The sequence below is a fragment of the Mus pahari genome, chromosome 2 (assembly GCF_900095145.1).
Source record: "Mus pahari chromosome 2, PAHARI_EIJ_v1.1, whole genome shotgun sequence".
Taxonomy (NCBI): Eukaryota; Metazoa; Chordata; class Mammalia; order Rodentia; family Muridae; genus Mus; species Mus pahari.
This window is the reverse complement of record NC_034591.1, coordinates 83842135-83855386: the sequence shown is the minus strand read 5'-3', so window position 1 is coordinate 83855386 and position 13252 is coordinate 83842135. Positions and strand designations below refer to the sequence as shown.

At 39.5% G+C, this 13252-nt stretch overlaps 1 protein-coding gene across 3 annotated transcripts in view; it reads right to left on the bottom strand.

Moving 5' to 3' along the window:
* Prdm5 (PR/SET domain 5) overlaps positions 1–13252 on the bottom strand; it is a 156257-nt gene that overhangs the window by 104501 nt on the left and 38504 nt on the right. The gene's annotated exons all lie outside the window — the stretch shown is intronic.

Below are 13252 nucleotides of genomic sequence, written 5' to 3'. Positions count from 1 at the left end.
GAAAGGAAAGGAAAGGAAAGGAAAGGAAAGGAAAGGAAAGGAAAGGAAAGGAAAGGAAAGGAAAGGAAAGGAAAGGAAAGGAAAGGAAAGGAGGGCAGGGGAAGGAATCAGTCCATTGAACAATCTTGAATTCAAGATAGTTGGAATCTAGTGTCTCCAAAACTCCTTCATTATTTGTTACTTGACACTGGCCCACTGTAGTAAGACACAGGCATCAATCTCTACTTGTGTTTATGCATTACTGGAATACACCAGAGGAGGGATGAAAGGATGCTCAGCACTTCAGAGCCTTGTACTAGTGCAGAAGACACAGGTTCCATTCAAGATCCACAGTGTGCCTTGCAACCCTCTGTGGCTCCAGTACTGGAAGGCCTGATTTGCCTTCTGGCCTTTCCAGGCATTGCACACTAGTCATACAAAGATACACATGTAAGCAAAACAACCATAAACTAAAACTAAAAATATATATTTTAATCCAGCAGTGATGTGAGAGAATGGATGGTTTTCACACCAAACATGCAACCCACATAATACAAATGTAAATTCTAGAGATTCACCTTTTCAAACTTGAGATAAGAAAAAAAAAATTCAAGGACAACAAATCCACGTGGCACGTATTTTCATGGTACATTCACTTATTCCACAAACTGCTGCTGAGTTTTGCACTGCCCAGGACTAAGGCTGTTTCAGTGAACAAGGCAGAGTAATATTAAGTCTTTGGCCTCACAACACCAGAGAAAACAAACTTACAATGGTACTTCATGTAAACATGAAGATGAAGATTATGAAGATAAATATGGCAGACTCCAGAAAACCGAGGTAAAGGACAGGGAGCATCTATGTTGAAGTGGCTTGAACTCAAGTGCTCTAAAAGGATAAAGGAGTTAAAGGCAGATGTCAGAGAGAAGAGCAAGGAAAGGCAACAGACCAGATCTGAGTTCTGAAAACTAGCCTGATGTGCACACAGAACAGGGAGAAGAGGATCCAGTGACCACAGCTAGGAAAATGACAGACACTGAGGTCAGCTGGCAGATGACAAGACACTCACGAACACACAGACACACGGAGGTATGTGCAATGATTTCCATCCACAAATCTGTTACAAAGTCATGGGTTGAGTGCATGGTAAAAGGTGACTTTTGAAGAGTTCAACATGCATTGAACAAGAAAAAAAACAGTTAGCCTTTCCCCACTATCGATCAGCTCTCTGCTGTTTCCTCAAAGAGTGTTCTCTCAAAAGTCAAGCAGTTTTCAATCATCCTTTTACAGTGTCTCCAATGAGATTCATAACGTTCACCGGAGAGCAGAAATTTAATCTTCAGTATTTAAACTGCTAAAAGAGACACAGTAAAAGCCTCAAGTGTTTCTCATAAACTTAGGTGTAGAGCTGTGAGAACTAGTTATACCTCCAATTAAATAACCAACTTGTATTGCAATTGCCCTGCCTCCTTACTTCAAGCCTCATTGACCAATGAAGAATACCAAGAAATAGATAACTAACCACCGACAACCCTGTTCTTCTGGATCTAAAGCCCACGGTACACCTGTCACACAAAGAGAAATTTCATTTAGCAATGTTAGCTGTCTGGCAATAAAGTACCCTTCAGGTACCATCATATCTACAAGGGGAAAAAAGCTTTATATTACAAATAGCTAAGTTAACCATAGCAACTAGTCATCCCAGTAGATAACTGGGAAATAATTCTATTCTCAAGAGAACTGTAGTGTAATTTAAAACCACAACTATTGTTGAAATCCACATGACTTGTCAATGAGAGAGAAGATGTGTTTGTCAATGGCTCATAAGTCCCAAGTCAGGGATGTGGGTGGGGCCTATTGGTGATAGGCCCTTTACTCAGTACTGGATACCATGGGATCAGATGTACTTGACATTTAAACTCAATTCAAAGATGCCAGACATTAACAAAAGTTTCTGAGGCTTACTACAGTAAGCACATTTAAGGAGGAAAGATGTTAGTTCTCTAATTATTGTCTTAAGTGTTGTCTCAGGCCCTTGGCTCCAACTATTTTCAGTGGATTTATTAATATTAACTGTAAACTTGACAGAATCTATAATTATCTGGGAGATGGCTGCTGAGCATGCCTGTGGATGATTATATTGATTACAATAACTGAGGGGGAAACTCCATCCATTGTGGGTGGCACCATTCCCTGAGCTGGGATCCTGATCAATAGAAGTGGAGATGGGCACTGGCAGAATTTGCCCATCACTCTGTTACTGACTGTGGCTGCCATGTGACCAGTTTACATCTTCCCTGCCACAATGAACTGTACTCTGAGCTTTGGGCCAAACAAAAGCCCTTCCTCCTTAAGTTGCTTTCATTAGGGTATTCTTTCACAGCAACAGGAAAAGAAACTAACACACTCAGTATAAGCAGCTTGCTTATATTTTTGGTTCATCAGATGTAGACATTTTCCAGTGGACTGTTAACCTCACACAATATTCCAGCTTAAGAAACATGTTACTTTTAATTAAACATTGTTTTATTACATTTTTAATTAACAAAATATTTTAATACATATTAAATAACACTGTTATTTATATTCTTGTAACAAAAAATAATGGTAAGCAATTACTGTGCACTATACAAATCTTCATACTTGAAGACCTATCTTTGCTCATTAACATAGACAATGCCCATCTCATTGCTATTACATGCACTCACAAACTATTAATTGCCCCAGCTTGGTTCTTTATTGAGCCATGCCTTGGCCTGCAGCCTATGGCTCCTGTAAAGCTCTTTTGTTACCTATTTATAAGACTTCATCTTCCTGCCCTTGTCACAGCACATTTGTTCATACACCCTCCAAAGGGGACACCCTTGATCTTTTCAGCACAAGCCAATTAAGACAACCCCTAGATAGATATCTACCATTAAAGACTCCATTTAACTATCTAATTTGATACTGAACCCTGAGGTAATGCATTCAACATCTTTAAAAGACAGAAAATTCTTCTTAGTATCACATCCTAACATCTCATGAGTTTTGCAGCCAAAGCACAAGATTAGTCTCCCAAAGACCATCTCCTTTTACTTGAAGTTTGAAGGAAGTGAAACAACTTACTATTGTCCCACTGAGACAGTCTTCTACAAACTGGGTTCCATAATGAAGTCAATGTTTTCATAGTAAAATCATCGCAGTTCAAAATCCTGTCGACTTACACAGCTTTCCTACACTAGCAACACAAAGCAGTTGCCCAAAGTCACAGGGAAAACACCCTCTGTGAAACAAAGACAAAATCTGGCTGCTTTACATCTCTCTGTGCTTAGCTCTCAGTTGGTGAAAACTGTATTCAGACAGGAATGCTCCAGTTCCCAGCCCTGCTTAATACTGACATTGCTTTTCAAATATCCAAGGGAGGAGGGGGCGGGGAAATACGTGCATTCTTGTTACCACAGGTATGTATCTTCTTCCGGATTCAAGACTAATGAAACCAAAGAAAAGTCACAGTCACTTCAACTTCCAACACAACTCCTTTTGGAGGCAGACAAAAATTCAGTTCACTCAGTGAAAAGTTCAGCATGTGAGTAGAAAAAAGGAATCAGGGAGCAACAGTAAGTCAGCTTCCTTGAAAGTTCAAACTTTTCCTGATTAAATTACGTCAGCTCTAGACAGGGAAGTTTCTTTATTATTTGCATGTTCACTAAAACCATCCATTCATTGTTACGTTCTATAGTCATTTCAAATGCTGAGGCTTTTCAAACTCCCAACCTACAAACATGGCAGCAAGACTCCAAAAGCAAAGATATTCAGCCAAATTTCCCTGAAGAAGAAGCAGCAACATGGTCCAAGTGAGCAGCAGAGGTGCACACGTCCTTGATAAGAGACTAAAGCGTGACATACCAGAGAAGGCATGTGTCTTCTCACAAGACTTTGCACAACAATGGTTGAACACTAAAACTGACAGCATGAATGTCTTTAGTGTATAAAATGTCATCTTCTAATTTAAATTCCAAGTGCTTTTCTGTGATTTTTTTTAGCTGAAGGAAGCCATATGCCTTGCCTTCAGAGTTTAATTAGTCAAATGTCAAGATACTTTATGAGTGCTAGAAGGCAAGATATCTCTCTCTCTCTCTCTCTCTCTCTCTCTCTCTCTCTCTCACTCTCTCTTTCTCTCTCGCTCTCTCTTTCACACACACACACACACACACAGAGAGAGAGAGAGAGAGAGAGAGAGAGAGAGAGAGAGAAAGAGAGAGAGAGAGAGAGAGAACAGAAATCAGGAGGGTCATCACTAGCAAACTGATGATTTATGGTCTCTAAGCAGAGTATGTTCCCCTTACCAATTTTTTAAAGAATTCCAATTTAAGGTGGGTGCTTATAAACACCAACAGTATCTCTACAGGAGTTAGAAATTTAGGAAACTGGAGAGGTGGGTTCACATTGTAGCTCAGCACACTGCTCAGTGGTCTTGATTCTGTTGTCTCCTTTAAAAAAGGAGGTCCATATGGGTGTGGCAGCAGGTTCAGGAAAAAGGTGCAGGTTTGGACTGGGTGAGTGTAAAGGTGACAGTCAAAGCTAAAGGACATTGATTCTTACTTTGTGTCAGTTCAGTAAACTACTGAACATACTGATTTATGATCTGAGAATAGAAACACATCTCTGTCAATCAAATATTACCCAATTAATAATTCTTACAATCATTTAGTAATCATAAGGTTATGCTAAACTACTAGAAAAGTTGTTCCCCTTATTAGTACAGAGCACTCACTGTACCTAACATTGACGACTCTAAGATGTGCAAGAAAAAGGTTTTGGAAAAATTTTAGAACATAGCCTTATTGTTTATTTAGCATTTTGAGTAGTATTAAGAAAATATGAAACTTTGTTTAAGGTCAAGTATTGTTTGGAGCAATATATAGTCTATATACATAGGAACTGCACTCATGAAAACATCTAGTATATATGGCTATAAAGCACATACAGGTCATGAGGTGAAGTGAGGAGAAACATAAACCCCAGAGCAGGGAGAGCATTGTGAAAAGCCCCTAAAAGTGTCCACACACCCAGTAAAACCTCTCATGGGTTCTGGACACAGAGACATGACACGGGTGTGCTGCATCTTTACTCCTAGTGATCCTCAGAGGAGGGATGAAAACTGGAGGGAACCTCTCTCACACAAACTGCTGCTTTTCTCTCAACATCTGGCAATACCTTGTTCTGACATCACTATAAAAATCGTCTGTAAAGAACAATGAGGCTTAGGTCCCAGGAGTCCTCCTAGGATCTCTTCTCAACTCTTCTTGACCAAGACAAGCCACCAGGACGTCCAGAGCCACACTGCTCTGGTCTGACCCACTACAACTCCATCAGGAATGCCAGAACTATTCTTGGTAAGAATCATTTGGTGTGGAGGCATACTCCAACAATGTCCCATTATAAGAATACAAACTGTGTTTTCATAACTGAATTTTTCCCATATTCACTTAAAATCTATCCTCCAATTTGTACTTTACATATTTTATAACTGTCTATCCCTTCACACCAATGGCCATTTGAAGATCACCCTCTGTTCTAGTCCCAAGCTGAGTTGCCTTCTCACCCCAGTTCTCTCTACCTTTCTTCAGCTTCACTTCCAACATAAACTTGGCCACACATTCCTGACCCCAGCCATGTAAAAGCACAATGTATAGCAAGAGAATGCATGAAGGAGACAGATGCCCAAGAATCAGATACCAGAGTGATGAAAAACTTTTTGTTTAACATTTGTTATTTTTACTGAACATGTGCTTTGGATTTTATAGTCAAGTTCATTACATGAAAACTGAAACATTCCAGGAAAGGATTCTACTTTGAAGGACAAATAATAGTAATAATAATTAATATTCATGTAGCTTTTATTATGTGTGAAGTACATAGTAACACCGTATAAAAAATATATAATCTATACAGTTCTCAAAACTATTCTATGAAGGCAGGTCCTCTGAAAACTAAGGGACAAACTGAAAGAATATATAGTAGGGGAAAAAAAAACCTTCACAGCTATTCGTGGAACCAGGGCTTACAGCATGCCCAGCCAATTACGGTACCACCTTGTTACGTTATATTAGTATGTGCACAATCTTGTCACCAGTTGCCAACTACTGCACATAATTCTAAGAATAACTTTTTACAATGCCCACCCATAGAAAACTGTCCTAGCATGTAAGAATTCCTAAAACTTATGTAGAAAAGGGATTCCTTCCAAGGTCCTGTTATGTTATATATAGAGAGAGATAGAGATAGAGATAGAGATAGAGATAGAGATAGAGATGGAGATGGAGATGGAGATGGAGATGGAGATGGAGATGGAGATGGAGATGGAGATGGAGATAGAGATATATAAAAGAACATAGATAAACTCTCTCAGAGGTAAAGGGGAGGGGGAACCAGGAGGCAGGGCACCATTTGGGATGTAAATACAATAATAAATAGTGAATAGACAAAAAAAAAANAGAGGTAAAGGGGAGGGGGAACCAGGAGGCAGGGCACCATTTGGGATGTAAATACAATAATAAATAGTGAATAGACAAAAAAAAAAAAAAAAAAAAAAAAAAAACAAACGAGACTCATTAAGGATGTCTTGTTACTTTGTTTTCTAAACTGTAGAACTCTCACTTCCTCATAAGGAGTGAAGTTAGAGTAGAAACAGTGCTGAGACAGAGGATCCCAAAGGTGGCTTGACAAATGTCACTAAGGGGACTAAGTATTGAAACATGTCTCTAACAGTTGTCAGCAATGAAATGAGAACCAACCACACCCTTAGAGGCAAAGGCAGTAATCTTCAACCTTCCTAATGCTGCAACCTTCTAATACAGTTCTGAATGTAATGTGGTGATCCCCAACCATAAAATTATTTTTGTTTCTACTTCATAACTGTAATTTTGCTACTGTTATGAATTGTAACCTAAATATCTGTTTTCCAATGGTCTTAGGTGTGAAAGGGTTGTGGCCCCTCCAGGTTGAGTAGTACTTGCCTAGGAGAACAAAATGCAGTCATACTGAACAAGCTTGGACACAAACAGATGGTTACCAATTCCAAAAAGAGAAATGGCTTGGTAGAGAACTTGCTGTGCTTGAAGAGGACACAGATGCAGCTCCTAGCATCCACATGGCCACTCACAACTGTCTGTAACTCCAGTTCCATAGGAACCAACAGCCTCTTCAATCTTCTATGCAGGGCTTGGGCACTCGCATGGTACATACATTTATAGGTAAGTATTCACACATACACATAAATACACAAATGAATAAATGAATGAATGAGTGAATGAATGAGTAAGAGCCCAGTCCTCCTAGCTGTTACATCCCCTGGCTTGCTGAGAGCTGTAAGCAGAGTTACATGAGGGCTTCTCCACCTTCAGAACTCTAAAATAACAAAAAGGTAGTTTTTTTCAAGCCTCTGCAAATTCATGATAATTGTTACTCAATAATAGAAAATGAATCTCTCATTCCTGGAACCAAGATTTCTGTTTTCTATCCTGGCACTGTATTATAACTACCTCATTATGACAACATTAGCATAAAGGACTACTTTTACCTGACAGACACTAGGTCACACTTCTGGAATGGCTTACCCAGATGTTGTGTTAGAGCCTGTGGGTAAGTCTGAAACATTCAACATCCACACTCAGCCAGCTACCAGCTGACCTTCAGTTCCCAAAGGTATGGGACTGAGGTCTTCTCAAGCTTCTTTTATTTTACCCCAGCTAATAAATAATGGCTTGTGATCTCCAAATGGTTCTGCTTATATAACAATAGTACACATGCCTTTAAAACCAGCAGAGCATGGTTTAACGTAAGGAAACCAGTCTTCTAGAGATGAAGGGAGGGGACTGGGATGGAAAGAAGAGAGAACTGCTATGCATTCATTATACCTTTCAATGCTAACTTAAACTATATTGATTACAATCAATTCTTCCTATTTGGAAAATAATTAATCCACATTCTACACTTCCCATCTCATTAGCCATCTCCAAATACTAAATGCTTACGTGGTTGGTATTTACCCGACTTACAGAAAAGCCGTCTAAGGACTTCTATGGATGGATCTCGTAGGTGTCAATAGCTAAACAGCAAAGAAACTACTGACTGAAAATGTTTTCTGCAACTCTTTCACACTGACATATAATAAACACTTAAAAAGATAGTTGAAGAACGCAATAAAGTGAAATCGGAGAACTTTGTGCCCAGCAAGTACTGTGTGACTTTAGTTTGGAGTTTTAGGGTGTATTTTAAATCGAAGGCTTTCCAGAATGTTTTTCATTTTGCAACTACCTACTCTTTAACGTAAGTCACCTAAAATGGTAAAGTGACAAAACCCTTTCTTTGTCCAGAGCAATCTCACATCACCAGAGAAAAGGTGGCCTGTGTGCACACACACAGAAAGCCTAATGTGAAACTGGAGTGAATGCCCAGCAAGCTGCTCTTACACACACTCAGTGCATGTCAGGGAATATCAAAGGGTTGTGAGGTTGAAGGCTTCAAGACAAACAGCTTCTAAATACACCCTGTTCTCATGAGAATATTTACTGCTCTGCCATCATCACCAGACCTCCCTGATTCTAACTAACATCTGCTGTCTGATCATACACAGTCATACGATTTGATATTTCTGCAGAAATAGCTACAGATCTTGGGCTTTAGCATCTACGTAAACTAAAGATGTTCCTCTAAAACACTGCAATTCCTTAAATCAGGTGACATATAATAAACACTTAAATAAATTCTTAAAGCTGAATTTTAAAGTGATCTTTAGAAAGGCAACATAGGACATATGCTTACATATTACTTGCTCTTTGAATTTAATTGATTCCAAAAGAAGGTCTATGGACCTAGGGGCTAAAACAAGTAGTTGGACAAGCTAGTGGCGTTCTTTATCTCCAGCAAGATGAGATAACACCTTAGGCTCTGCACTGCTACTGAGAGAAAGCAGAATGCCAGAGTTAAGGAAAAGCATGTCAGTTTACCTGAGTACAGAGCTGCATGATTGCTGAGTTTGCAGAAGGCAGCTTGGGATACAGTAACCACGGGGCTACTCTGCACCATGGTTTCTGAGACTTTCTTCAAGGGAACTATATACTCTCACACCTCTGAGCCCAAGTGTGGAGCCCAGAGATTAAAAACAGTCCACTAAGTACTGAAGTCTGCAGCCTCTTTTACACTTTTACCTTTTCAGATCACCTACAATAATCAAATTCACATACCACCTAGAGAAAATCTACGAAACCCAGACAAATGAACATAGTCCTCCCTTAGACTTTGAACCTTCCAAGAGTAAGAAAATACAAGACTAGCCAAATGCAGAGAAGAACATACATGACTTTCAATCAATCTCTAGAGTTTGGCAGATGGGAAGATATCCTTAAAGCTGTGGCTCATTAAATCAAAACTTAGAAAACAGAAAATGCATACATAAAAAAATTAATAATCTAAGCTCTAAAAATTCTGCAGAGAACAAAAGTAATTCAGAACAGTCATTTATCATACACTGAAGAAATTACTGGCTTAGTCATTAAATGAAATTTATTCAAGTTCATGAACATTAATCTTCTTTATACGCAAAGCAAACAAAGATTGTCAGGTAGTTTCAAGCAAATGTTGAGACCTACCTGGCAAGCTTCCGCTGTGTGTTGAAGGTTTATATGTGTGCTGGTGTTTTTGAGTTGCAAAAAATAATATTACTAACTTTATGAAAAATTCTTTAGACTCACTTTTTAAACACTTGATGTTTTTATGTACATTGGCGTTTCACCTACATGTGTATAAGTATGTGCACTGGTGTTTTGCCTACATGTGTATAAGTATGTGCACTGGTGTTTTGCCTACATGTATATAAGTATGTGCACTGGTGTTTTGCCTACATGTATCTCTGTGGAAGGTGTCAGATAACCGGGAACTGGAGTTACAGTCAGTTATGAGCTGCAATGCAGATGCTGGTAATTGAATCTGTGTCCTCTGGAAGAGTAGCCAATGCTTGTAACCTCTGCGCCATCTCTCCAGCCCCTAGACCCACTTTTTAATGTAACACATAGATCAGAGCTTCACTTTGCAACTACACAGGCCAAAAGTAAGCAACTTCACAACAACTCATACAAAGAAAATCAGCACTGTTCTCAAGGAGACTTATGGACTACAGTTCTCATTTAATTGCCCAGGATAATGGCAAATGGCCTTGCTGGACACAAAAATGCAAAGTAACCAGAACACAAATATCACCTATAACCAAACAACAATGTCAACACCAAGGGACTACACAAGTATAGAAAGACTAGGAAGAGAAGTACTGAGACAAGGACATGTGCAGAAACCAATAAGAGATGTTCCAACCTCATCTAAGCACAGGGATCAATACTAATAACAGCCTGCTAAAGCTGTGAGTGTAAGCAATAAAAAGGAAGTACAGTTTTAAAAGAATAATGGGAGGAAGACTAACAATGTAAGCAACGGGTGAGGAGAGGAAGGTGGGCGACATCAGGCTTCCAGAATAGGTGATCAGAAGAACTGGGAGAGGGACTAGAAGCATGAGCACAAGCAGAAGGATGAGAAGGGCAGGGCAGCTTGCCTCTGATTTTACTTCCCATGCACATTCCAACTACAACCAGGGCCCTAACTGAGAGAAACACACACAGCAGGCTCTGCTATCAGCCCCAAATCACCTCACAGCTACAAGACTTATAATAAGCAAAAAGATACATAAATTCCTTTCATTCAATAAATATTGGAGGTTTGCACAAAGAAATCAAAAATCAAGAATATGTAGTTACTGCTGTGAAAGAGCTCAGAGCTCTTGAGAAAAGGCAAAGGCAGACATCACAGGTGCTGAAAAAGTGGCCTTCAGTGAGGAAAGAGTGGGCAATGAGAAAGCACAGGTCAAGCAAAGACAAGACCAGCAACACATAGGTAGGGTGGACTACATGAAGCATGAACACATGAGTAGGAAGTACTGAGGAACAGGAACAAAGAACACAGGGGCAGGAAATACCAAGGAACCATGATAGAGAACAGAGGAACAAGAATGAAGAACAGAGAGACAGGAAGTGCTGAGGAACAAAGAGAACAGAGGAACAGGGCTTCCACATGGCTCTTGTGCAATATGGAAAAAGAGTACCACCCACCTTTTCATTAGTCAGGAGAATCAAAGATTCTAGACTCTTCCTAAGGGGGAGATTATTCCATTTAACATCTGGGTAGGCTGTGCCTCTGTAAGCAAAGTCAGCTACTACAATGCATTAGGGTGATTGTGTATAGAAATCATTTGTCTATTTTCTCAAACTGGTATGAACAGATGGTGGGGAGGAACAGTCTGTGTATGGCTTGCTTTTGCCAGGTTCTGCCTGTTGGAGGAGTATCCTTTCTGTACAGGATCCTGTCAGCATCCCAGACTGTGAAGCTGAAGGTTTCGTGGGGGATGCTTCTCGTTGACAAAAGGTTTTCCTTATGTTGATCAGAAACATGCTTCTCCAGTTCCAATCACAGCATTCTGTCTGGTTTTAGGTCTGCCTAACAGCTAAGTCTCAGCATTCCCCACATGACATCACAGTGAGTCACATGATTATAACTCTTGCTGCTTTCTGTTCTTCTTCAAGTCTCCCTGCTGACTGACAGGTCAAAAGCTTCAGATCTCCTTGTGTAGCTCATGAGGTTGCAATGCCAGCTCTACCAATTTCAAAGTCTGTAACACTCCTACCAACAGGAGACACAGTGCTACAGCCTGATTCTCTACCATTCACAGATGTTCTTCCTTTGTTATAGTCGGGGTTTTTGTTCTGTCTGCTACATAATGCCCATAATGATAATATACACATAAGTCAAGTTTATACTGAACTCATTTGCATACAATAAGTATTAAGTCTATACCCTCCATTCTAACTATAACCTACCCAAGCTGAATTTCAGCATTTGCATTTGTTCTATTATGCTGCTTATTAGAAACTCATGAAGTACATAAATATCCTATAATCTATCAGGCCTGTAAGATGGCTCAGCAAAAAAAAGGCAACAGTTGCCAAGTCTGATGACTTGAATTCAACTCCTGGGATTCACACGGTAGAAGGAAAGAATGTATCTACACAAGTTGTCCTCTGACCTGCACTCATATAATATGGCATGCATACAAGCATACACAATTTTTTTAAAAATATAATAAAATTTAAAATATACAAATATTACTCATCCCTTATACCTTTTCAGAAATAACAACTAATATCAAGAACAAACAATAAACAGCAATGTCAGTGAGAAAGGCGAGACAGGAGAACTTTTAAATAATGTTGATGGGTGAAAAACAAAAGAGTTCCCTTGGGGAATCAAAACTAGAACAATTTTCTGTGTATAAACATGAGAAGACTTGGAATCCGACTCTTCAGAGTGTCATCTACAGACACGTATTCCTATCCCATTCAGAATAGCTGAGAAGTAGAAGTGGTCACAATACCTATCAATAGATAACCAGTGCCGAAGATGTTCTACACACTAACAATGAAATCCCACTTAGCCTTCACTAGGAAGGAAATCCTCCCACTTGCTTCAACACACTGAACCTTGCAACCACGCTTAGGGAAATAAGATGACTATTAAAACAACAACAATGAAGAAATACTGTCCAAGTTCACTTATTTGAGCTATCAATCAAAGTCACACAAACTGAAAGTAGAACCAAGAACTGGGTACAGGGAAAATGGAAAAGAACTAACAGTACATAGTGCAAGATTTGTAACATAAATAGCTAAGGAGATATATTCCACAGCAATGTATATAACTTTACCACTACATTGAACTGTATGTTAAGTGTAAAGGGCTGAGAAATTGAGCCCTTGGTTAGATTCCCAGGATGAAGAAGAAGAAGAAGAAGAAGAAGGAGGAGGAGGAGGAGGAGGAGGAGGAGGAGGGAGATATAGGTAAACGGTACAATTATAGTAAGTTTAGGATAGTCTTTGGATAGTATGCCTTTAATCCCAGCACTCAACTGTCAGAGGCAGGCAAATCTCTGTGAGTTTGTTGGTCTGGTCTACATGGTGATTTCCAAGTGTTCCAGATCTACATAGTGAGACCCTGTCTCAACAACAAACAAACAAACAAACAAATACCATTGATTATTCACAAGTGTTAAAGCTTTGAAAGAATGAGGAAGCCTCCCCATCTCCAGCCCTCAGTCTCAGTCAGAGATAAGGCAGCCAAGGATGCTCCTTGTCAGCAATGTTGAACAGGCGGGAGCAAAACAGAGCTTAACTTCTAACTTTTTAATCAG